The sequence below is a fragment of the Zalophus californianus genome, chromosome 3, assembly GCF_009762305.2.
Source record: "Zalophus californianus isolate mZalCal1 chromosome 3, mZalCal1.pri.v2, whole genome shotgun sequence".
Taxonomy (NCBI): domain Eukaryota; kingdom Metazoa; phylum Chordata; class Mammalia; order Carnivora; family Otariidae; genus Zalophus; species Zalophus californianus.
In genome coordinates, this window is record NC_045597.1 from 122,512,091 (window position 1) to 122,537,547 (window position 25,457).

Here is a 25,457-nt window from a genome sequence, read left to right on the forward strand (position 1 = left end):
AACAATTCACCTTGGATGATTTTTTTTTCCAAAGACTATGAGCAAGCTTGATTCAAATGTATTTAGTAGCTTATGTATACGCTTTACATAATATATTACATGTGAGAAAAAGAATTTGTCGATTCACTCAGTCCAGATTGTTTTGCTGTTGCTCTCATTTTGTTTTTGCTAGAGAACACTTTCCCGTTACATAGCATTTACTTTTCAAAGGCTCTAGCAAAAAGCCCTCATCTGAGAAAGCATACTAGGTATTGGGCACTTGGAGGCAAGCCAATGCCAGAACTAGGAAACATCAAGTCTGCCATAGAAGAGAATCAATCAAACTGTTTAAAATAACAAATCGGGTTCTCCCTCTGGCTCTTCCACTAAGTACTATTATTCTGGGGGCAAACTACTTAATTTATTACGACAACTAACATTTATTTAGTCTTTGCAACATGATAAGAATTTTATAAAGCACTAAAAGTAGGTTTTCTCACTGAACCAACATATTATCCCTAATAGGGAGCTGGTATTATTGGCCTCATTTTCACATCAGAATCTGAAGCTCAGAATTTATATCTAAGTGCACATAGCTAGGAAGTGGCAGAGTCAGAATCTGAACCCAGACAGTCTGATTCCAGAAATCTCTTACATATAATTACATGAAAAATATATTGATAAGATAATTTCTAAGGCACTTCTATGCTTTAACATCTATGTTTCCAGGTACCTTGTCCTTAAGCAAAATATAATTCAGCAAGAAAGGTCTTCAATGCAAATATATATACTACAAGGCTATACATAATAAAAATGGCAAAGTTCAATTTAATAAATATTAATTCACTGCAGATGTACCATATGTAATTTAGATACATAATCAGTAATACTCTGTACAGTTACACATATATGAATAAAATATTCAAGATGGGAAAGCTTCCAGTTTAGGGAGGAAATGGCAAGTGTAAATGGATCATTTTAATAATATGAGGCACATACCATGATGGAGATATTCTTAGGATGCTTTTATGAGGAAGCATAAGGCACTTAATCCATTCTGAATGAAAGAAGAGGTCAGAAAAATCCTTCTCTGGAAGGTAGATGTCCAAGCAGAGCCCCAAACAGGGAACAGGAGTCAGCCAGGAAGGGAGGGGTGGGCGAGGGAAGCCACGGAAGTAAAGCCACAGGGCAGTGGAACAGAAGGAAGCAACAAGTACTTTGATGTTACTGGAACCTCAGGTAGGAGGCAGGATATAGTGGTTGATGAGATTAGAGAAGGTGGGGTCACATCATGGAGGAATTTAAATATTATTTTAAAAACCATAGCTCCTACCCCGTGGGTCGGAGTCAGCAAAGAAACTGCACACGTTCTCCATTTTCCTCGCCCTGTGCCCAAGGGAGACATCACTAAAAGATCACCAATCCTTCCCCACTGTACCTCGTCACAATGTGGCAGTCCTCCTCAAGTCCATGCTCTAAGCAGTCACTATTAAGGGACTGGACTTGCATTTAATATGGATCCCATCTGCCATTCCAGTTATGGCTTATGAGCAGCTAGCCAGAAGCTCTTACTGGGCTAGCGGTCTATGGTAGATGGGGGACCTTGTTAAAAACGTAGTTTCAGGGGCGCCTGGGTAGCTCAGTCGTTAAGCCTCTGCCTTCGGCTCAGGTCATGATCCCAGGATCCTGGGATCGAGCCCCCCCTGGGGCTCCCTGCTTGACGGGAGGCCTGCTTCTCCCTCTCTCCCCCTGCTTGTGTTCCCTATCTCGCTGTGTCACTCTCTGTAAAATTAAGTAAATAAAATCTTTAAAACAAACAAACAAACAAACAAAAAAGTAGTTTCAAATCTAGTACATTGAGTGAGGACTACTAGTCTGTATTTTTTATAACCTCCACAGGTAGTCCTTATGCAGTGCCTTGTTTGGAAACCTATGATGCAGCGCATTCAGGACACGTAATAACATATATTCAAAATCGCAAAGCAGCAGCCCATAAACTAAATTTGGCTTTCATATGTTTTATGGCTAAATGATTTTTATGTTATGTTTTATATTTACATTTTTTACTTCTCAATATTTAAAAATTGGTAAACATCACATATAATCAGGATTTTTTGGTTCTCTTTGACAATTAGAAAGTGTGCAGCTCTGGACTTCTATTCCAACATGGTAACTACCAACCGGGTCGGAATGGAGCTCCCTCCCTTGGATGGGGCATACACTTACTATTCCCGCTCAGCCCTCTTCTTGCCTTGACGCTTCCTGCTGCTGCAGAGAAACACACTGTTTACCGCTGTGTTTTCCCTTTTATTTTGTCTATACAAATAGTGTGTACAGAGAAGAGGGAAGTGAAATATTTTTTGGACTCTCGTCTTAGTCAAAAGCAGGAAAACAAATGACAGACCAAAAAGGTCAGTCTTAGAGGCAGAACACTCAGGGATATTAGGGCATCAATCTCTTTCTCATGAAATTTCAAGAAAGATTAACGACGTCCTTGTGCAACGGCTGTGCCAAACAACTGTTTTAAGTCAGTTTCAAAATTTTAATAAGACCAGGTAAGTTTCATTCTGCCACTGTTTTTCTCATACGTTAAAGAGCAAAAGTTGAGTGGAGCACAGCAGAGAAAGAAGCTTCATCTCGGAGTGTGACATCACTTACTGCAGTGCGGCGTTCAGTGTGATGCGGCTGGACGCTGTTTGTCAGCGAAACCACCTCATTACAACCGGCTCCAGCTCTAATGAGGACCTCGGCATTAGCTTAAAATATGTGCTCTGGCGAAGCCAGTCCTAAACTTAGTGGTTTATGAGCAATCCTGCTACACGTCCTGATTATTTGTGATCTCATATTTGAATTTCCAATTGTATTCTGAAAATATAAATGATCTCCGGAAATTTTAGAAGTAATCATTCCAGTAAACTTCACAGGACTGTCTAAGGATAACATTGATGTGGGTTTTTGCTTTTTTTCTTTTTAAGCTTTAGTTCCACAAGTACAAGTGAATATATTCTAGTCATAACCCTTTTAAACAACAGAGAAGGGGGCGCCTGAGTGGCTGAGTCGGCTGAGCTCCTGACTCTTGGTTTCCTCTGGGGTCGTGATCTCAGGGGGTGGTGGGATTGAGCCCACCATGTGGGGCACCATGGTCAGCTGGAAGTCCGCTGGAGGATTCTTTCTCTCTGCTCCTCCCCCAACTCGTGCAGCAACCCCCTCTCTCAAATAAATAAATGAATTTTTAATAAAATAAACAAGAGAGGTATAGAGAATAAAAAGTGTAACTCTCTCTTACTCTCTTACCTCCCCACTGCTTCCCCAACCATGGATTCCATTCCCATTATCAGAAGCACTCCATTACCATTTAGGTGTGCCTTTTTTCCAAACATTTTTCTACATAGTTTGATATATGATATATGCTTCTGTCTGAAGAATTTCTTATCACTTACGGAATCACAGTATGCATTTTGTTTTGCAACTTGCTTATTTATATAATAACATGTTTGAGAAATCTTTCCTCATCAGTACGTAACCACATTCTATAATGTTCCATATCAACCATTCTTCTATCAATAGATATTTAATCTAATTTCCACTTTTTCTTTGTGATGTGGCAATTAATTCCTTTAATCGTATGTCTTAGTGCACATATGTATGTAGAAAAGATATCCAGAAGTGGCATTTACCAGTTCAAAGTGTATGTATAGTATTTTTTAAGTACTCCCAAATTACATTCTACCTGGAATGTACCCATGCTCTTTACTTGTAAATATTTTAAGTGTTTGTCTATGTGAAGGGCAAAAATATGTGTCTGTTTGAATTTGCATTTGAACATATTTAACATGTTTATTAACCATTTATAATTTATAAGATTTATATTAGGTTGTTTTTTCCTTCTTAATTTGCATGAAACCTTAGATATTAAGGCTGATATGTTTTTATGTATACATGTAGCAAAATTTTTTGTCAGGTTGACAATTGTTTTTTAACTCTGCTTTTGATGTCTATTGAACAAAAATTCTCCACTTTTAAATATGAAAATCAGTTGATGCATTCCTTCCTAATTTATGAATTTTGTGAATCCCCAGGAAGGTTTTACCCACTTGAGGGTCATAAATATACTCTCCTTTATTTTCTATATGTGTTACTCACCAGACCTACTGACCTGGGTTTGAATCTCATAATTAGGGAAATGTGATGGACACTGAGCATAAGCAAGGCTCTTCAGGGCCCAGGTGGCGATGTGCAACTAGAAACAGGCCCTTTCCCTACCTTTTAACATAATCCAGCTCTAAAATATTGTGACTTTGGGAGTGTGGCATGTCCAAAGACAGCATCTGAGACAATACCATGCCCACTCTATATACCTTTGTCATCACACAGGCTCCTTTCTAGACCAGCAAAGACAGCTATCTCAATGGGACTGTACCTAACAAACTGATTTTAATAGTCATAATAATAGTAACAACAATATCATTAATTAATAACTATGTTAATAGTGATGATGATGATTCTCATGCTTAACATTGCTAGGCACTTATGGTATAGCAGGGATGACATGAATCATCTCATTTAACACTCTCAGAGACCTTATGATGTAAGTAGGCATTACTGCTATGACCACTAGCATCCACTCACGTTTTCTGAAAGTGAGTAACTAGAAGAGCCATAATTTAACAGCCAGTAACTAGAAGAGCCATAATTTAAGTAAATCTGTCTGACTCCAGAAGCTCTGATTATAGCCAAGGAATTATCCTGCCTCATACTTAGATGATTCATGAAGTGAACCCTTGAGAATAAAAAAAAAAAATTGAGGGAGACTAATGAAGTGGTTGAGGTCCTCAAATCGAGTAAGTAGGGGTTTGTGTCATCTAAGTTGAGTGTTCAATATATAGAAGTGGAATGAAAAATTGATAGAGAAAAAGAAATAGAATAATTTCCTGATGGATATAAGATCTAAATGCAATAAAAAATTAATTCTAGAAGTACTAAAAAGATCAGGTGATTTTTCAAATAACTTGGAAGAGGAAATAAACTTACTAAATATCAAACGAAACTCAGAAACCACTAAAAATAGATGGTAGATTCTCCTATGTAAAAATGAGAACTTTCTGTATTGCAAAAATGACCAAAAGTCAAATGACAAAGGATAACGTTGGGAAAAGAAGGGGGTAGGAATTTGCAAGATTCATCACTAATAAAAGACCAAAAGCTTTAAACTTACATAACTCAGTAAGAAAAATCCAAGAACCAAACTGAAGAAAAACACAGAAGTGAAATATTAATAGAAAATATTTTTTAAAAATTGGTTCTTAGACACATGAACTATTGTTCGGCCTCACTGATAATTTTTAAAAGTAGTAAACAGAATCATGATGAGGTTCCATTTTCATTTACCAGTTTCGCCATGATAAGTGAGAGAGGAAAGCGGGGGGGAGTTATGTTGGGCAGAGTTGAAGGGAAAATGCATTATGTAATGAATTATGAAAATGTGTACTTCTTACACATTGTTGGCTGAAAACTATATTCGTATATCCACTCTATGGAGGAGGCTTAAAACTTTTTAATTTTTCAAAAATAAAATTGTACATACTCTTTGATCCAACAATTCCACACTTAAGTATGGTGCTGCAGATACATGATCACCTGTGAAAATGGTATGCATGTGAAGATATTCACTGCATTGCAATAGCCAAGATGGAAAACAACTTATAAGATACTATTTAATATTTAATAGGATGAATAAATTGTACTATATTCACATAAGGAAATACTTCAGAATCAGTAAAAAGAAATAAGAAGCTTAAGCAGATAACTCTATCATTAAATTAAAAAGCAAAATACAGAGGAGCGTATAGATTATGGCAATATTTGTGGGGGGAAATTTTGTATATATCCCCCCTTCCCCACTACACACACACACACACATAAACACACACAGAAAATCTCTGGAAGGATTCACAAGAACAGGAAGGAAACTGAATGGTTGGGAAATAGGAGTTGGAGTGAGATTTCTTTTTCACCATATACTTGTGTGTATCTTTTCAATTTCGAATCAAGTATAAATGATACCTATTAAGATCGTAAAGATGAATGTTATTGGGAAATTTACAAGGGTATTTTCAACAGGAAGGATTTTTTAATAGAAAAAATATCAAAGATGACCTCAATATTTATCAACAAGGAAATGATTTTTTTAAGTGGTACATGAAATAGTGTGCAGCGGTGAAAATATCAATTTAGTCTTTACAAATGTTCACTTTTAATATTAGAAAACACACACAATCAGTGTAATCTGATCCCAATGTTTATAAAACAAAAACCGCATATGTGAATGCACACATCTAGGTATGTTTGTGAAAGAGGGCCTAAGTTTTACACTCTATGGGTACCTGGAAAATAGGGGGTGGCAGTGAATAATCACTCTAATTTTTTAATCACTTCTGTGTTGTTTGAATTGTACAATGTCATGTGTTCCATTTATTGTTAAATATATAGAGTCTTACAAATCAATCCTTGAGACCTTATCCGTAAAAGGAGGATAGAGAAGTCAAGGACCTGGTAGTTATATAATACTAAGTTATTTTATTGTTTTTCTCTGAGTTTCCCAGACATGCATAGTTTTTACTTCATCTACTCAATATACTCAAACATTAGGAAATATATATAAATGAGAAATATGTATTGTTGACATGCTGAAATTAACCTACGGTCAACACCTTAGATCTCAAAAGGTACTGGACTGGGTTAAAAAAAAAAACAGAAAGTGGGGTTTCAAATTAAGTTAAGAAAACAGCCTCAATTTTAACTCTGAATTTCTTATTATGTATAATCTTTTGAAGCCCTGTGTCAGGCCAATTTACAGATGGTCTGGTGAGCCACAGGAAAATAACCCCACTTAGCTCATGAATCATAAGCAGTTACTCTAAGTAGTTATTAATGCAACTTCTCAAGGCATCTGCCGTACCTCAGGGGAACACTTTACCAGTAAGTTTGAATCTTGCTCAAAAGTAAAATGGGTAGATTGATGCCCTGCTTATAACTGAAGTTACCTCCTAATGAAGTCCTTGGGGTTCTTTATAATCTAAATTCCCCACCACAAAGGATTAAAATGAATTCAATTTCATACAGAAGTTCTGTTCTGTAATTAACAGAGTTTATAAGAAGGCCCATGTTCAGCAGATTTCACAATTAAAACCACTGGCATGCTAAAATGCTAGAAGACCTTCACTTTCAGATTTTTTTAGAATGCCAGCTATTAATGCACAGAAAGCATGTTTTCCACATGTTCTTTAGTGTACTTGAATCTTTAGTTGTATTTAACAGATATTAACCAACAATGAGTTTTCCATTTTCAAAAAAAGCCATTTATCTTGCATATGCCTAAGGAACTAGTCCTGGATGGGAATGAAACCCTCCAAGGACTCAACAAGGCAAATCGAGTTCTATTCAAAGTTACTCAAGTACTGTTCCACTTTGTTCCAGGGATGTGGATATTTAACTTTACTGTTTTAGGTAGGAAGAATGCATACTACATATGTTTTTGCAACATAGCTCAACATGACTCATTTACAAATGACATTAAAGAGAATGGGTGTAGGGGCATCTGGGTGGCTCAGTCAGTTAAGTGAGCAACTTTTGGTTTGGGCTCAGGTCATGATCTCAGGGTCGTGAGATTGAGCCCCACTTCAGTCTCCATGCTCAGCTCGGAGTCTGCTTGAGATTCTCTCTCTCCCTCTCCCTCTGCCCCTCCTCCCTGCATTCTCTCTCTCTCTCTCTCTCACTTTCTCTCTCTCTCAAATACATAAATAAATCTTTAAGAGAGAGAGAATGGGTTTAAGAATACTGGACTACAGGCTTGCATGACTAAGTACATTGGCGATAAAATGGCTTTCCTAAAAGGCTCAAGAGCGATGATATTCTATGCCATACATGAAATATCCAGGTGAACAGGGCTTCATGGTAAACAATGAATGTAAAAATATTTCCAGAACTCTGTTTTGTTCAACAGGCTAAGTCTCCACCCCTACCAAATATTTTGTTTATAGAAGAATGAAGAGTTTTGGTCTCTTTCTTTTTATCCCCTAGGTAATAGACATTCTGGTGAAGGTTGTATTACCTAGAAAACAGGAGCAAATTATAATATTAGAAAGAGCACAGTACTAGAAATCAAGGAATGTGAGTCCTAGTCAAAACTCTGTCAAGAACAGGCTGAGCACCAAAGGAAAGTCAGTTCTCTATGGTCCTTACTTCCCTCATTTTGCAAAATAAAGGGCTAACATTAAAATTTCCCTAAGATCTCACCAGGTCTAAGGCAATATAGAATAATGTTTAAGAGATTGTCCTCCGTGATATGTACTGGTTGTGGAAGTTTGAACCAATTATTAACTTTTCATGCTTCAGTTCCTTATCGGGAAAACCAGGATAATAATAATGTACACTGCACTGGATTATTGGTAGTTATCTGTGAGTTAGTATGTGTCAAGAACCAAACCCGCTCCCAATAATCATGATGCCAATGATGAAAATGATAACGGTGGTGCTGCTGTTAGTGATGATGATGATTTTATGGACTGAGCATTATAAGAGAAGGTAAGGTACAAATCTTTAGATCAGCTACAAGCTGTATAAGATCCTAGAAAATACAAAATATGATGATATATATTATTCAAAGGAGAAATTCAGTTGAGAAACTTTGTAATATAAGTCTCATCTATATTCATCATTTTTAAGGTTGTCCCTTAGATACTTAATCATTGGGTAAATAAATCCCCAATTCTACTAATTGCTTTAAATACCAAATTACATTAAACCTAAACATTTGATTTCAAGTATAGGTACTCAAAAACAGTCAAATGTAAGTTTCCTATTAGACATAGAGACTCACTGAGAGTGATCCCAAGTCTATTATTCCTTGTCTTGTTCTCAGCCGGTGGTATCCATCATACCATGCTTCTCTCACCATCCTCACCCAGAGATGTTTCCCAGTCATTTGGTCATAAGATGTTAATCTGTGAAGAATGGTCAACTCATCCAAATGAGTTATAAAAACATGAAACTAGCATGCAGAACATGTGAGTGCAAAACAAGAGATCAACATTGTCTTTCTTGCTCTTTCCGTTTTGTCTTACTCTGTCAAGATTCTGCATCTCTCAGTGTCCACAGATGACATTCTTAAAAGTTACAAGAACACAACACGTCCCTTTTCTACATCATTCAAAGAAAAACAAGAATTTATACCTGATATTTCATTTTCAGATTCTAAGATCCACTTTTTCTTAGGTAATTAACGTATTATAGTTGTTTGAAATGTGAAAATAAAGTGTTCCTGGTACCCCTTTTCACTTCCTTTTTTTTCTCTCAAGAACAGAGCCACCATTCGATAGTCTTTTATAAAGCCACTCTGGGAAACATTTAGTCCCATACTCCTACACAAAAAGACTCTTCACAAGTGAATAAATTAATCCATGTACCACCTGGGAAATGGAAATTCTTAATACCTAGATCCATAATCCTTCTGCCCAGATGGCTAGCGGTTTCACCCCTCAATTTAGCTGGCTCATCGGTTCTCTTCTGATTCATGGGGGCTCCTTTCACATTAGAGCAGCCATTCCCTGGAGAAGCCTAGTCCAGTGACTGACAACATGCAGCAATTTAGGCAGGCCTCCAGGAAGTACTGCTTTGCCAAACGATGGTGAAACTCTAGCTTGATGTTTTCCACCTAAGTCCATGTCCCCATGAAATGGGGGGTGGGGCAGGGGGTGTGAGATTGAAAACCACTTTCCTTTGGTTTACAGAAACACTGTAGTTAGTAATTGACTGGAGCTATTAGCAATGCACTAGAGCCATGTCGGTGCCCCCCAACCACTGAGAGATGATCAACAGAGCAACACAGTGAAGGATGCAGTTATTTTCAAGAAAAAGTATGGTGGTTTTAAAAACAAACTGTTAAAGTCAATCATGCTCTTCATGGGAAAGTCCAATCAAATGTGTTTGTGTTGTTAAAAACATTTTCTATACTATCTCCCAGTTCAAGGGGATAAAATCAGCCCTCAGCAAAATTATAATAAGTTTTTTGTGGGGTAATCTAATCTCTTCTTTTGTCCATCCAATGCCCAAGGATAAACAAGTTCCTTTTTAAATATACTGTAAACTGCAAACAGATATCCAATCATGTTAAAATTTTGTGCAAGATTAGAGGAAATTGGCTCAAAGTGAGGGCCTGGATTGTTTTCCTGCAAATAAACTATAAGAGCTTAGTAAATAGACTCAGTGACTTCTATTTTGGGTACTAAGAGGTTCATTTTTACTTATTGGATGGATGTTATTTTTCAAAATTTGAAATTCTGAGATTAGTGTGCTGGTGTTGCTAATGAGCACATTTATCGTTGCCTTAGGGTCACTTAGTCATCTCCATGTTGATTATTTCTGTCATGAAATAGAAACACTGAAAGAGCAAAGGCTCTGCCAAAGCCACTCAACACAGGTCTTACTAGGCATGGGCCATATAGCAAGTACAGTCCTCATGCCAAGGAAAAGCAGTAAAAAGATTTGAAAAACAAGAAGAACTCAAATTTGTAATGAAAAATAAAATCCATATCTTCTAGCTTGGCATAGAGCCCCATGAGGGCAAAAATAGTGACTCATTTACCTACTGAATATGGTGTCTGGCATATTATATTACTATATAATAGTAATAGTAATAGTAACAAACATAACTTGCCTTATTCATTACCGATTGATAATGATTAAATAAAGCAGATCTTTTTAACTGACACATAACACAATGCAGCACGGTGTAACGCCTAGAATGATTTACCCATCATGAGTCCCCTTTCTCATCTGTAAGTTGAGTATTATGATATAATACTCAAGAGGATAATTGTAGGACCTATGCTGACACAGGACCTGGCCCAGAGCAGGTACTATTTGCTGAAATGGAATCTTAGATACTTTAAAATAAGTTAATAGGCAAAGAGAGAGCATGCATTTCACCCATTCACAGAATTTGTTTAGATCAGAACAGCTTGCTACAAGAAGGGAAGATGGACTTTCCCTCAATATGGGGAACATCTATAGGTAGTCTCCATTCCCTAGTTGTGAAGACTGTATTTAGTAACAGCAAAGGATTTGGTAAGAACAACTTGCAACAGACCAGAATCTTAAATCTGTATACCTGCTCCCTGAGCTATGGGGCACTGTGTCATTCAGAAGCACTAGGGGCACAATTGAAATTTCAGTCTGTAAACACCCTTGGGCCAGCTACCCCAACCCTGCTCAGCTCAGAGACTACTTTAATGAATCTAGACAACCAGTCTCATATTTAAGGGCTTAAATATCCATTTTGGAGTATCCAAGTCTCTCATTTCTCTTTTTTTCTATTAGACACAATTTTGATTTTAACTGACTCATTTGCAACTGCATCAAGAAAATGGTAAAGTTAGATAAAGAAAATTATATCAAAATCCATCACACTTATTATTTAATAGCTATAGAAATGGGTTTAGTGTGGGCAGGAAGAGGTGACATCAAAACAATGGTTTCTAAAGCAACCCTGTCCCCTATTATGGTGGTGAATTGAAAGTGGCTAAGACTACTTTATTCAGGTTTCACAAAATCCAAAGTATGCTTTTATCCAATTAATAAACTAATAAATTTAGAGTGTATAAAGTGTTCCTCTTTTATAAAGGACTCTAGTCCAAGGTTAGTGAAATAAACATCTTAGCAAAGCAATAGCAACAAAAACAGAGAAACCAACTTTTTATATGTTCCTCACTGTGACAACAGGTTACACTGATGGAGCTGATGATATTGACTAAATTTCCCAGGTTGACACACTGGAGCCACTCATTTACCACAACAAGAGAGCACTCTGTGTCCTCCAGATTTTATTTTAGATTGTTGGGGATTATAAACACCTCTCTGGCCCTAAAGAGGAACACCATGTGCTGTTGGAAACATTCATTGTCTCCCTACCTAAATAATTTACAAAATATTCTACAGGTCTCACTGGTATCCACATAGAAGCATTGTTTGATGGTAATCAACTTATTTCTTGTGTTGGAACAGGCTCTATCATGCTGTCCCACTGTTCAATATGATTCTTGCAGGGTTCCAGGAATTGTGCCCAGTGTGATGTCTCAAGAACAGTAGAAAAATAGCCTTGTTTTGCATGACTTTTTTTTCCCATTTTAGAACCACTAAAGCAAATAACTTTTTTTTTTTTTTAATTTACCAAACGTCTTTCCGTCAAAGCTATTAGAACCAACTGCAGTCATGGGGGAAAATAAATCGGAAACAGTGAGGTGGACAAAGAGAGACTGGGTATTTTTGTCATTGCAACCAAATGGAGCACTGAGGCATGTAATAAAACAGCAACGGCTTTTGACCAGAATCACTAATCCCCATAGCCATTCTCAGATTCAAAAACTGCTCAGGGTTTGCCTCCTCCTTGATAATCAAAGTATGTGGCTACCTAATGGTATCATTTGAGGAATACTTGGAGTCTCTCTGGCCCTTAAATATTCACCTTGTTAGTTTCTATAGTCCTAAGACTCCATTGTTAAGGTTTTATTCCTTGGGGTTAAGACCTATGGCTTGTTAGCATGGTAATACTCCTAACACCCATAAACAGTAGGCCACCATTCAAACTTTCTGTACACCTCAGAGGCAATGCCTTCTCAAGAGTGACTTCCTTTGGGGTTCTCCTCAGTCTCCCAAGACAACTAGACTAGTGCACTCCAACTTTGATGTATACACAAATTATCTGGAGATCTGGTTAGAATACAGTTTCTGATTCTGTAGGTCTAGAGTTGGGCCCAAGATTTTCTATATTTATGATACATTCCTTGATGCAGTTACTGTTGATCTGTAGACTACACTTGGAGTAGCAAGTTCCTAGACTTTTCCCAAGGTATCTTAGATTGGGACACAAGACCAGGGGTCAGCAAGACTTTATTGTAAAGGGTCAGATAGTAAATATTTTAGATTCTGTGGGCTACAGGGTCTTCATTGCAACCATTCAACTCAGCCATTATAACAAGAAAGTATCCATAGCCTGTATGTAAGTAAGTAGGCATGGCTATTAATAAAGTATTTGAACAACACTTTATTTACAAAAACAGGCAGCAGAACAGATTTGGCCCAGAGGCTGTGGTTTATGGATCTCTGCTTTACCCATGCCTAATCAAGGGAAAGAAGAAAACAAAAAATTCCGAATGCAAACAAGAGAGCAACAAGGAAGCAAAACTGTGTGTTTTAATATCCTCGTAGAAAATTTGGAATGGCCTTCAGAAGCCTAGCCTAGTGCTCTAAACAGGCAGGATATGAGAAATGGAGGTACAAGAGTATCAACCCCTTACAACTTCACAAGTTTTTTGTTTTTTAAGATTTTACTTATTTATTTGAGAGAGAGAGAGTGAGCATGAGCAGGGTGAGGGGCAGAGGGAGAAGCGGACTCCCTGCCCAGCAGGGAGCCCGATGTGAGGCTTGATCCCGGGACTCCAGGATCATGACCTGAGCCGAAGGCAGCCACTCAACCGACTGAGTCACCCAGGTGCCCACCACTTCACAAGTTAACGTGTAACTTGCTTTGTGCTCATTTTGGGTTTTCCCTAGCAGAATAAGAGACCTAAGCGTAGGAAAGAAACAAGGCAAGTTTATAGCCTGTGAACTCATACATCTATGACCAGTCTTTTGTTGATACGGGTAAAATCACATTAAAAAAATTTTTTTGGCAGCCAGGAGAAAAGATATTCCTGATGTGCTGTGAGGTTCACTGTACAAGCAACACAGATGGCCTTCCCCGTTGTCTTGCTGACTCTTATACTTACCCACTCCACACCTGAGAGCCTAGATGTGCTGACACTCTACTAGGCATGCTCATATGCCCAAATTCATTTACTCATCAAATATTTGCTGAGCATCAATTTTGTAACTGAGATAACAGTAATCCTGAAGATAACATAGACAAGGCAGACCTAACACCTGCCCTCAGAGTTTATGGTGTAGTGGTGGCTTCAGACAAACATATACGTAATTAAGCCTCACTGTGGTAAGAACCATGAGGGCAGGAATTCTGGTGCTGTAAGCAATAATAGGACAGACATATAGCTAAACTGTGATCTGAAGAAAGAGCAGCTGTTAGCCAGGGTTGAAAGAAGATGCAAAGAGGCTCAGGAGGAGAGAAGTGTATGGAAGCAAAAGAAACCATGTATGTCAGAAGAACAGAAAAGCATTCAGTAAGACAAACAGAGTATAAGTAGGAGATAGTGAGAGATAAGATTAAAAAGTATGCAAAACCCAAATAATAAAAAGTCTTATAAACAGGGTGACTTATAATCTATCAACCAAAGCACAATACATTTGTGAGTGAAAGGAGGGACTGTTAATTATGCTGAAATAACAAGCATAAATTGAGACTATTCCAGGAAAGTGGATCTATGGTCAACTTACTTATAAACCATATGAAGGAAAAAAATAAAAATAAATAAACCATATGAAGGAGATAGGTCTGTATCCAAGTGCAAAGGGAAGCTGTTAAATATTTAGGGCAAGTGGTGATATGACCATATTTGTGTCTCAAAAGAATTATTCTGGCCACAAAATACCAAACTTGGAGGCAGGACAATCAGGAGGCAACTACTACAATATCCATGTGGGGGATAATGGTAGCCTCAACTAGAGCCATGACATTAGAAAGAAGTGAATGGAGTCAAGAGCTACTGGGGATTTAGAATCTGCAGGACTCAGAATTGATTAGTTTGGCCACTGGGGGAGGTGGCAAGGAGAAAGAGGAAAGGGGGAGTCAAAGATGAATTCTTGGTTTCCACTCTGAGCGAATGAATTCATAGTGATGACATTCAACAACATTAGGAAGCATAGACGTCATTACAGATCTGGTGGGATAACTATGAATGAAGTTTTTGTATATACTAAGCTTGAGAAGTTGTGGACTATCCTAATGGAAATGTCTAGTAGGCAATTGGCTACATATATGGATATGAAACACATGAGAAAATTCAGGCTGGAGTTATGATTGGATGGTCATCACTTTGTAGGTAGTAATTGAAATCATAAATTGTCCATGCAGAATGTGCAGTATGAAAAAAGAAAGTGGCCTAAGACTGAGCAGATATGAATTTTACAGGCCCCAGATTAAGGCATACAAACATTAACTTCCTTTATTTTGAGAAACATTGCATTACATTTTACTCCCTCTTAGATAAGCATCCTTGGTTGAGTAAATTCCTTTATAAACAGTTACCATTTAGTAAGTGCATGTTCTACAAAAGGCACTGGCCTAGCCCGGCACCTAGTAGGCTGCTTAGTATATCCCTGATGCTAACAGACACCCAGACCATGTATGATACCTAGCAATGGACACAGCCATGCTCAGTCAAAACTTCTACTAGCAGAGATAGTGATCTAAAATGGTCATCAGGACAAAATCAGGAACTTTTCTCCCTCCCAGCAGACTGTATTGGAGATCCCCTCTTATCTGCTTCCAGAGCACAAAAATAATTCCATGCCAGCACTTGCCACTCTACTGTATCACCTGTTTCCTTGCCATCTTCCCCATGAAATAGAAGTCTCTGATGGCAGGAACTGCATCTCATTCGTTGCTGTGGGCCCAAGGCCAAGCATAGTGCCTGATAGTTAATAAGATTTCTTAAATATTTGTTGAAAAAAGGAAAGAATGGGTGAACAGAAAGATGTTTATGGTATCTTCTTCTCCATTGTTCTTCCTGGTATGTTTTTATTAGCCTTGTTCTTGTTACTTGTAAGACAGAACAATTTTGCTAAATTAAAGAAGACTTTGGATTCATAGTGTTGTGCCACATCCCCAGTATACATCATAACATATGGTATCAGGATGGATATCACGTGATTGGATAGAAAAAAATCAACTATGTAGAAGATAAACCTCTCAACTCTAAATATTAAATGCTATTGAGAAAGAAACACCTCAAACAACAGAACTATTCCTGTGGTATAGGATCTCACAAGTAGGGACTTTTAGGCACATCTCTAGCTTGTGACCTTGACAAGCTGAATAACATGCCAGTGCTCCAATTTCCTTAATTATAAAATGAAGGATGGGGAAAAAAGAGAGAGAGAGGGAAGAAAAACCATAAGACACTCTTAACTATAGAGAACAAACTGAGGGTTGAGGGAGGGAGGTAGACAGGGGATGGGCTAAATGGGTTATGGGGATTAAGGAGGGCACTTGTTGTGATGAGCACTGGGTATTATATGTAAATGATGAATCACGAAATTCTACACCTGAAACCAGTTTTACCATACATGTTACACAGCCACCCCAACTCTCCCACCCCCCACCACTCCAGCAACCCTCAGGTTGTTTCCTGAGATTAAGAATTCCTCATATCAGTGAGGTCATATGATACATGTCTTTCTCTGATTGACTTATTTCACTCAGCATAATTACCTCCAGTTCCATCCACGTCATTACAAATGGCAAGATTTCATTCATTTTGATGGCTGCATAATATTCCATTGTGTGTGTGTGTGTGTGTGTGTGTGTGTGTGTGTGTGTGTGTGTGTGTGTGTTTACCACATCTTCTTTATCCATTCATCTGTCGATGGACATCTTGGCTCTTTCCACAGTTTGGCTATTGTGGACATTGCTGCTATAAATATTGGGGTGCACATACCCTTTCAGATCCCTACATTTGTATCTTTGGAGTAAATACCCAGTAGTGCAATTGCTGGATCGTATGGTAGCTCTATTTTCTGGGTGATAGACACTGGGGAGGGTATGTGCTATGGTGAGCGCTGTGAATTGTGTAAGGCTGTTGAATCACAGACCGGTACCTCTGAAACAAATAATATATTATATGTTTAAAAAAAAGAAGAAGAAGATAGCAGGAGGGGAAGAATGAAGAGGGGGAAAATGGAGGGGGAGACGAACCATGAGAGACTATGGACTCTGAAAAACAAACTGAGGGTTCTAGAGGGGAGGGGGGTGGGGGGATGGGTTAGCCTGGTGATGGGAATTAAAGAGGGCATGTTCTGCATGGAGCACTGGGTATTATACACAAACAATGAATCATGGAACACTACATCAAAAACTAATGATGTAATGTATTGTGATTAACATAACATAATAAAAAATAAAGAAGTTTATCTCCATCAAAAAAAAGAATTGAAATAAAAAAATTGAAATAAAGAATATCTTCAAGCTGCACATTTAAGAGCTGTGCATTTTGGTATATGTTAATTAGGCCTCAATTTTTTTTTAGAAAAAGAATTGTCCTTGGTTGTCAGAGAAAGCATTTGGTGGGTAAAAAAACAAACAAACACTTAAAATTATGTTTATTGACAAAATAAGCAAATCTCATCACCCATGATACCCCCATGTGCCCCCCCACACTCATTACACTCATGTCTCACACCTGATTAACCAGAAGCCTAAAAGTTCCAAGGGTCTTGAAATTTATCACACCTGATAAAGTCTGAATAACGATATTATAACTAAACCAAGTTTAGTTCTTGGTCTTCAAAAAAATAATAATGTTAGTTAACATTTATTGAGTGCTCACTATGTGCTGAGGAATATAGGACTTAGCATGAATTAACTCATTTAATCTTTACAATAACCCTGGAATATAGGTGCTATTATTATTCCATATTACAGATAAAAAACTGAGACACAGTACATTGTCTAAGTTATATTCAATGTAGGCAGATTGGCTCTAGCACTGTGCTTTTTACCACTTTATAGTCTCTCTATAGTTTCCATTGAAACTCAAATTTACATGAGAACTCTAACATTGTGTTTTTATTGAGAAACTTGGGTTTGCTTCTTCCACACTCAGATCTTCATTTGGTCTCTAGATTGTACTTCCTAAATATGCAGTCAATATTTGGCAATTTAACTAAAGCACACATGGGACATGACACCAAAAGCACAAACAACAAAAGCAAAAGTAGACAAATGGGACTACATCAAACTAAAAAACTTCTGTACAGCAAAGCAGATAATCAACAGAGTGAAAGGCAACCTATAGAAATGGAAGAAAATATTTGCAACCATATATTGGATAAGGAATTAATATCCAAAATATATAAGGCACTCCTAAAACTCAATAGCAAAAGAACAGCAACAACAACAAAACAAACATCCCAATCAAAAACTGGGCAAAGGACTTGAATAGATGTTTCTGCAAAGAAGACATACATATGACTAACAGGAATATGAAAAGATACTCAGCATTACTAATTAATGGGAAATGTGAATAAAAACCACAATAAGATATCACCTCACACTTACTAGGCTGGCTTATTATTTAAAAAAAGATAATAAAATATTGGTGATGATGTGGAGAAATTGAGACCCTTTGCACACTGTTGGTGGAAAGCAAAATAGCTCACCCACTATGGAAAACAATATAGAGGTTCTCAAGAAGTTAAAAATAGAACTATTATACAATCCAGCAGTTCCTTTTCTGGATATATATTTAAAAGAATTGAATTCTGCACTTCCAGGTTCATTGTACCATTATTCACAATATCCAAGCTATGGAAACAACTTAAATGTTTACTGATGAATGAATGGATAAAGAAAATGTGGTATATCCATACACAAAATACTATTCAGCCTTTAAAAAGAAGGCAATCCTGCCATATGTAACAGCATGGATGAACCTGGAGACGTTACGCTAAGTGAAATAAGCCAGTCACCGAAAGACAAATATTGTATGATTCCATTTATATGAGGTATCTAAAATAGTTAAATTCATTGAAACAGAGACTAGAATAGTGGTTGCCAGGATCTGCAGGGAAAGGAAAAGGAAGAGTTGCTGTACAAAGGTTATAAAAGTTTAGTTATGCAAAATGAGTAAGTTCTAGAGATCTGCTGTACAACTTTGTTTATAGTGTGCAAAGTGTGTATTGTACACTTAAAAATGTGTTAAGAGAATAGATTTCATGTTCAATGGTCTTACCACAATAATAAAAAAAAAGAAAGAGAAGCTGTCATCACACAACATAAAATTAGATCATTCCATTACTCAAAGCTTTATATCTCATCCTTCGATGTTCAATAATCTGCTAAACTATAGTAGGCAAATTCTTTTTGATCTCATTCTTCCTTTGTTTAAACTCCCTCATCACATTTTATCTATAAAGAAGCTCAGAATAAAAACAATAATAAAAAAAATAAAGTTAAGGCCCACAGGTGAATCAGGAGAAATTATGGAACCAATAGCATTTAGTCAACCCTTAAAAGCCTGTCTCAAATGGCACTTTCTCTGCAAAGTATTCCTTAAATCCCAAAGATGGATGAATCTCTGCTTCCTCTCTGTTCTTATAGTTCTATGGCTGAGATATGTTAGCATTTAGTACACTGAAATATTATATTTCTAAGTCTATATAAGGGGAAATGTGTCATAACCAGCCTTGTATCCCAGAGTTTAGCAAACCTGGCATACAGTAGGGGCTCAATACATATTTGATTGCTGAAGGAATGAAAACACTTTTAGAGGTGCTTGGAAACTTTGTGTTATTTTGTATATAAAATAGCATCCTTAAGTTGATTGTATAGAAACTGAAATTGACAAGTACATTAAGATTAGGCAATGGTTGGCTGCTAATTAGCAGTCTGCTGTAATAGCCCTTGTATTTGTTTGGTTACTAAGCACAAATTCTTTCAGAAAAACAAGTGATTTTTGAAGTCATTGACATAATTTCTTCAATATAGTCCTCCATAGGTTCTTGCAAACCCCAGCCCCACCAATAATCTTGAGGAATCTATTGTTTCTCATTTTAATTTCTAAGTACTTGACAGATTAAAACATTTTATAATTCTGATTTCCTATTCCATGCAACAATCAAAATATTTGTGTTTAGTGCTTTTTAAAATTTTACTTTTTTTAAATTCTGGTATAATTAACCTACAGTGTCATATTAGTTTCAGGTGTAGAGTGATTCAACAATTCTATCCATTACTCAGTGCTCATCATGATAAGTGTACTCTTAATTCCTTCCACCTATTTCACCCATCCCCCCCTCCACCTTCCCTCTAGTAACCACCCGTTTGTTCTGCATGGTTGAGTCTGGGTTTTTTATTGTTTGTTTGTCTCTGTTTTTCTTTGCCCATTTGTTTTGTTTCTTAAATTCTACATATGTCGGAAATTATATGGTATTTGTCTTTCTCTGACTGACTTACTTCACTTAGCATTATACCCTGTAGGTCCATCCATGTTGTTGCAAATGGCAATAGTTCATTTTTTATGACTAATATTCCATTGTATATATACAACATCTTCTTTACCTATTCATCTATGGATGGACACTTGGGTTGCTTCCATATCTTGTCTATTGTAAATAATGTTGCAATTTGAGTTCTGGATATTACTTTATACCATTCTACCAAATGCCTTTGAGAATTACTGGGGCTGTACATCTGCTACCATGCTCAGCCCCAGGCTGATCTTTTGAATCAGTTACAGCCCTCTTCCTTGCACCTTCTGAAACCTCAACACATTCTCAAGACAGTCCTTACTAAATAACCAGATGAGCCTAAGCAGTATTTCTAATGACCAAGATTTATTTGCCCATACCATTGGTCTGCCTTCCAAGCCATGTTTTTCCAATCATTGCCTCTTTCATACATACCTGAACCACCTAATGAATCTGAATCTGAAAAGCTACAACAAGGTCTTCCTTGGTCCCAGGCCTTGAAGTTTCCCCTGGCCTTTGAGTTCTTGTACATCTCAAGGCCTTGATCTCTAGCCTGAACTCTGAGCTACTTGCATTCCTCTCTTCATGAGTATTTTTTCTTCTCATGACATGGCATTCAGAATATTTGGTTCTTCAACTCAAGCTACTAAGGTCTTACATATTGGACTTCAGTAAGCACAATTCCCTGTGCTTCTGAATCTTCAGGGGAAAAAAAAAAAGGAAAAGGAAAAAAAAAAAAAGAGTGTGAATGCTCAGAAGACTCCTGTGAAATGTGAACAAAAAATCCAGGAAAGAATCCTGAGGTCCTACTGAATATAGTGTTCACCCTTTTCATTACCATATTATCCTTGTGAGTGCCAAATTGTTAATGGTCATGATAGGGGCTGGGTCCCCCAGGAGTAACATATTCTCAAGAGTGGGTTCTTTGATAATGGGTAATACCTAAAAGATGTGATAATTAATATCTAAGATGTATAATATCCCCAACTGCAACTCTCCATTATTTCACTCATGTCTTAGTATAAATCCAACTTACTATATACAACCCGAAATTCAAGAAGCAGCCACCTTTGTTTATTGGCATAAATTAATGTAAAATGATTCATTTCAGGTCTGTAACAACACTTCTTGACTCTTCCTTCCCAGGGCACCTTTTCACTGAGAAAATCTTCTTCCCTTATCCCATGTGATTAAGACAGAGAGTATCAAAATGGTCAAGTGGTCTAAGGCATCAGACTCAGGCTCTGCTTCCCATGTGATTAAGACTCAGTCATCCTCTGTTCATCATGACTGGTCCAAAAAGCAGGTACTTGGAGTCCTTCCCAGACACGTCCTATGTCCTAGGTGCTAAGAATGAAGGTTCTCTAATCTGAAATAGAAAGCTGTACCAGCCACATAAGTCCCAAGTTGATGACTATAACTCCCAGAGAAAGAGATAAATGCCTGATGACATTATCTGAGATATCTAAATCCATGCATACCTGATCCATTCTATACCTGACCTTGTCAATCACACTGGTCAACAGAAATTTTTTTTGCTTTGCTTAAAATAGTTTCAAATGGGTTTTTGTCACCAGAAGGAACCTGACTAATATATACACATATATGAAATAAATATTATTTATATGACCTATGATCTCATTAAAATTTGAGAAACTCAAACTATATATTAAAATATGCTCATTGGAGCTGCCACTGTATTCCAACTTGCTGTATCTTAACTACTCACGTGAGTTCCTACCACCCAAGACCCAAGCATAAGCTAAGAAACAAAAAGCAAGAACCATCATAATTATTTCCTCCTCTGGTCTTGTCTCCACTTCCCTCTTGGGAGGTCTTCAGAGGTCTTCCTACCTCTGTTATATTACTCCTAAAGCCACTAACATCCCTACCACTACATGGCATGTAGCCTCCTACTTTATATTTATATATAATATCTTTCTCCTTGACTAAATTGTAAGATTCTTAAGGACAAAGACTCTTTCACATAACTTTGAGTCCCCCAAAGCTCAGAGATGAATATCTGTCTCAAAACTGTTTTCTTGGGATTTTTAAAATTGTCACATAAAGTATTAATTTTCCATAGGAAATTGCTTTAGTTACTTATTGTGATTCTGGAAGTTTCATTAGAGGCAGCAACTGCAAAGTCATTACTAAAACAGATTCTGAGTGAAAAATAGTTTGCCGCTATTGATATGGGCTCAAGCTTACAATTCTGTAGACTCAGCTTCTTCCAACTAAGCACACTCCCTCATTAAATATTCTGGGCAATTGTCCATTTATTTACTTCTGTGCCATAAAGCCAGAATAACTTTGCAGAATCAAACATTCTGATGAATGACTTACAGTTAATCTGAAATCTCTTCATGTTCCACTCTCATCGTTAAAACATTTTCTGAAATGTCTAAAGCTCCACCTTACAAAGATAGAATATAATTTTTATCTGAAAGAAAATACTATGGTGTCTTAAGGTTATCATCTGGAACATCAATTCTCTTTATCATTTAGAAATACAAAGTGTAGACCGTGGGCCCACGTCTCTACCGGAATGTTTATTTTTATTTTAACTAAATTCCTGATAGGGTTGTTATATTTGAATTTGTTTCTCTCACCTAGAAGCTGAGTGCAAAGAAAACCAATCAAATCAATTGAAGGATTTGCAGATCTATACTCTGTTTGGATGGAGTAAAAATTTCTGAATGAGTTTATCTTGTATACTATACTAAGTGTGTAATCTCTTGTAATACCTCAGTAAGCCAGAGTTGACACATGAAACACAAATTCTATTATGCTACAAATACATTGTGGAGACATAAATTTTCCAAGACACAAGAAACAGTAGAATTTCCCCTGGAGTTAATTTGGTCAATGTTTCCATTTGTTATGGTGGGAGGAAGAGTAGACTTTCAGGAGTACATTTACTTTCCATGAGAAAGAGATTTGGAAAAGAATACCACAAAGAGAACAGGAGAGGAGAGTCCCACCCACAAATTTGTGGACGCTGGAAAAGAAATGGATGACCTAGCAGACCCAAGAAACTAAGTCTTAAACTGCTAGTGAGGAGAGCAGAGAAACAAATCATTTCACATTGCAGAACCCCAAAGGCTCAAGAACTATGCACTGGGTACATCTAGAGATGGTATGAAGGTCGGGTTAAAATCAGGATGGTTGGTTCCAGTTCTGTTTAAGAAACAGTTTACTTACAAGATTCCCCTCTCCCTCTTGGTAGAAGATAAGAGTTTCTCTGGAGAAGGTAAAAAAGAAAGTCTGGCTAGGCAACTCTGGGCACAGTTGACAGTGGGTGTCCTAACTTGAAAAAAAAAAAAAAAACCCAGATGTGTAAACGATTGCATATGAAATGTTGTGATTCTCAGCCTTTTGCCCCATTTGGATTCCTGAGTACTGGCAGCCTGTTATACACCCTCCAGGTCAAAGATTATAAAAGTTTTCTCTAGGGAATCTGACCAGCCAAAAATAAAAGTCATCAAGATAATGACATTGGAAGCTCTTTAATTAAATGCTCCACCCCATACATGGAGAGCTTTCAACTGGTTTCTCAGAGCTCCACTCTTACATATAAACAGCAAACACCTGGAAAACAACTCTAATATGAATGCAGAGGTTAAAACTAACAAGAAAAAAATAAAATAGAGGAAACAAAGAATTCATTTTCATGAAAAGAAAACACATGAGCTATAATTAATATCCAGAGAATTCAAAAACAAATGCTTTAACCATTGAATATGAACAGGGACATGTGTGTGTGCACACATGTGTATGTATGGATGTGTGCATATACACATACATATATATATATTCAGAAACAACAATAAAAGTTCTTTGGAAATTTAAATGATGGAAGAAATGAAAAAGTCCAAAGAATCAAAAGGTAGAGCTGAGAGATTTTCTCAAAAATTCAAGCAATATGACATAGTATGGAAATAGGGAAAAAACAAGATTTCAGGAAGAAGCCAGATGGTCCAAAATCTGATTAACAGGTGTTCCAGAAAGGGAATACAAAGCAAACAAACAAACAAAAAGAGAAGAGATAATCATGAAAAGATAATTTGAGGAACTTTTCCAAAACTGTTAATTTTCCAGACTAAATGGGCTCATGAAAATCTCAGCATGATGGAAGCAAAAAGACCTACACTGTATCAGACATCTCTTGGGTAATACATCAAATCTTCCTGGTCTCCCTTGTCTCTTGTTTCAGTCACTGCTATAGCAACCAGATCTGCCAGGCTCCCCAAAGCTTCACATATGTCTCAGCTCAAGCCAGCATTGCATGCCTCTTGACTCCTGCCCCAAGCCTTTTCCATTGGCACTAAAGAGTGAGATGCCCCAAAACTCTATTTGACACGCACACATGTACTTATTTTGAAGCTCAGAGCAAACCTTTCACCAGTAAGAAATGGGAGCTAATGGATAAACTTCTTTCCTTTCCCTTACCTGAAACAGATGATCCTGAGATGCATTCAATCCAAGAGGACAACTCCATAATATTAAACCATTAGTAACTCATCTTCATATTGGCTGTATTTCTTTTCTCCTTCACTCCTCTTATCTCTCACCATGGTTTCTGGACTTGCACTACCAGTAAACCACAAATAAGATTTTGCCTCAATTTCACTTTCTGGGAAACAATATAAAACATACTAAGATATATAATCATGAAATTTTAGAACTTTAGAAATAAAGAAAAAATCCTAAAGGCTTCTAGAAAGAAAAAAAAAGTAGTTCATATGCAGAGGATCAAATATTACAACAACAACAGAAGAAAGCTAGAAGAGAGTGAGGCAAAGCTTACCAAGTTCTTTTTTTTTTTTTTTTTTTTTTATTTTATTTATTTATTTTCCAGGGAGAGAGAGAGCAGGCACACTAGCAGGGAGAGCAGCAAGCAGAGGGAGAAGCAGGCTCCCTGCTGAGCACGGAGCCCGATGCAGGACTTGATCCCAGGACCCTGGGATCATGACCTGAGCCGAAGGCAGACCAGGGTCCCAGGATTGAGCCCCATGTCAGGCTCCTGGTTCAGCGGGGAGTCTGCTTCTGCCTCTCTCTCTGCCCTTGCTTGTGCTCTCTCTCTCATTCACTCTCTCTCAAACAAATAAAATATTTTTAAAAATATTTATAAAATATAATTTGCAAAACTATCAATCAAATATGCAGGTAAAATAAAGGCAAACAACTTCGCAAAAAGCAAACAAATAATAAAACAAAACAAGCAAACAAATAATAAAACAAAACAATAAAATAAAACAATACATCTCATGTATCCTTCT

The 25,457-nt window shown here is 37.2% G+C and overlaps 1 protein-coding gene across 1 annotated transcript in view; it reads right to left on the reverse strand.

The window, feature by feature from the left end:
* Window positions 1-24,663, reverse strand: part of ACVR1C (activin A receptor type 1C) — a 128,279-nt gene extending 103,616 nt beyond the window's left edge. The window contains exon 1 of the mRNA XM_027590826.1: window positions 24,628-24,663. The gene's annotated coding sequence lies outside the window, so the exon portion shown is untranslated. The remainder of the gene's footprint in view (window positions 1-24,627) is intronic.
* Between the last annotated feature and the right edge of the window lie 794 nt (window positions 24,664-25,457).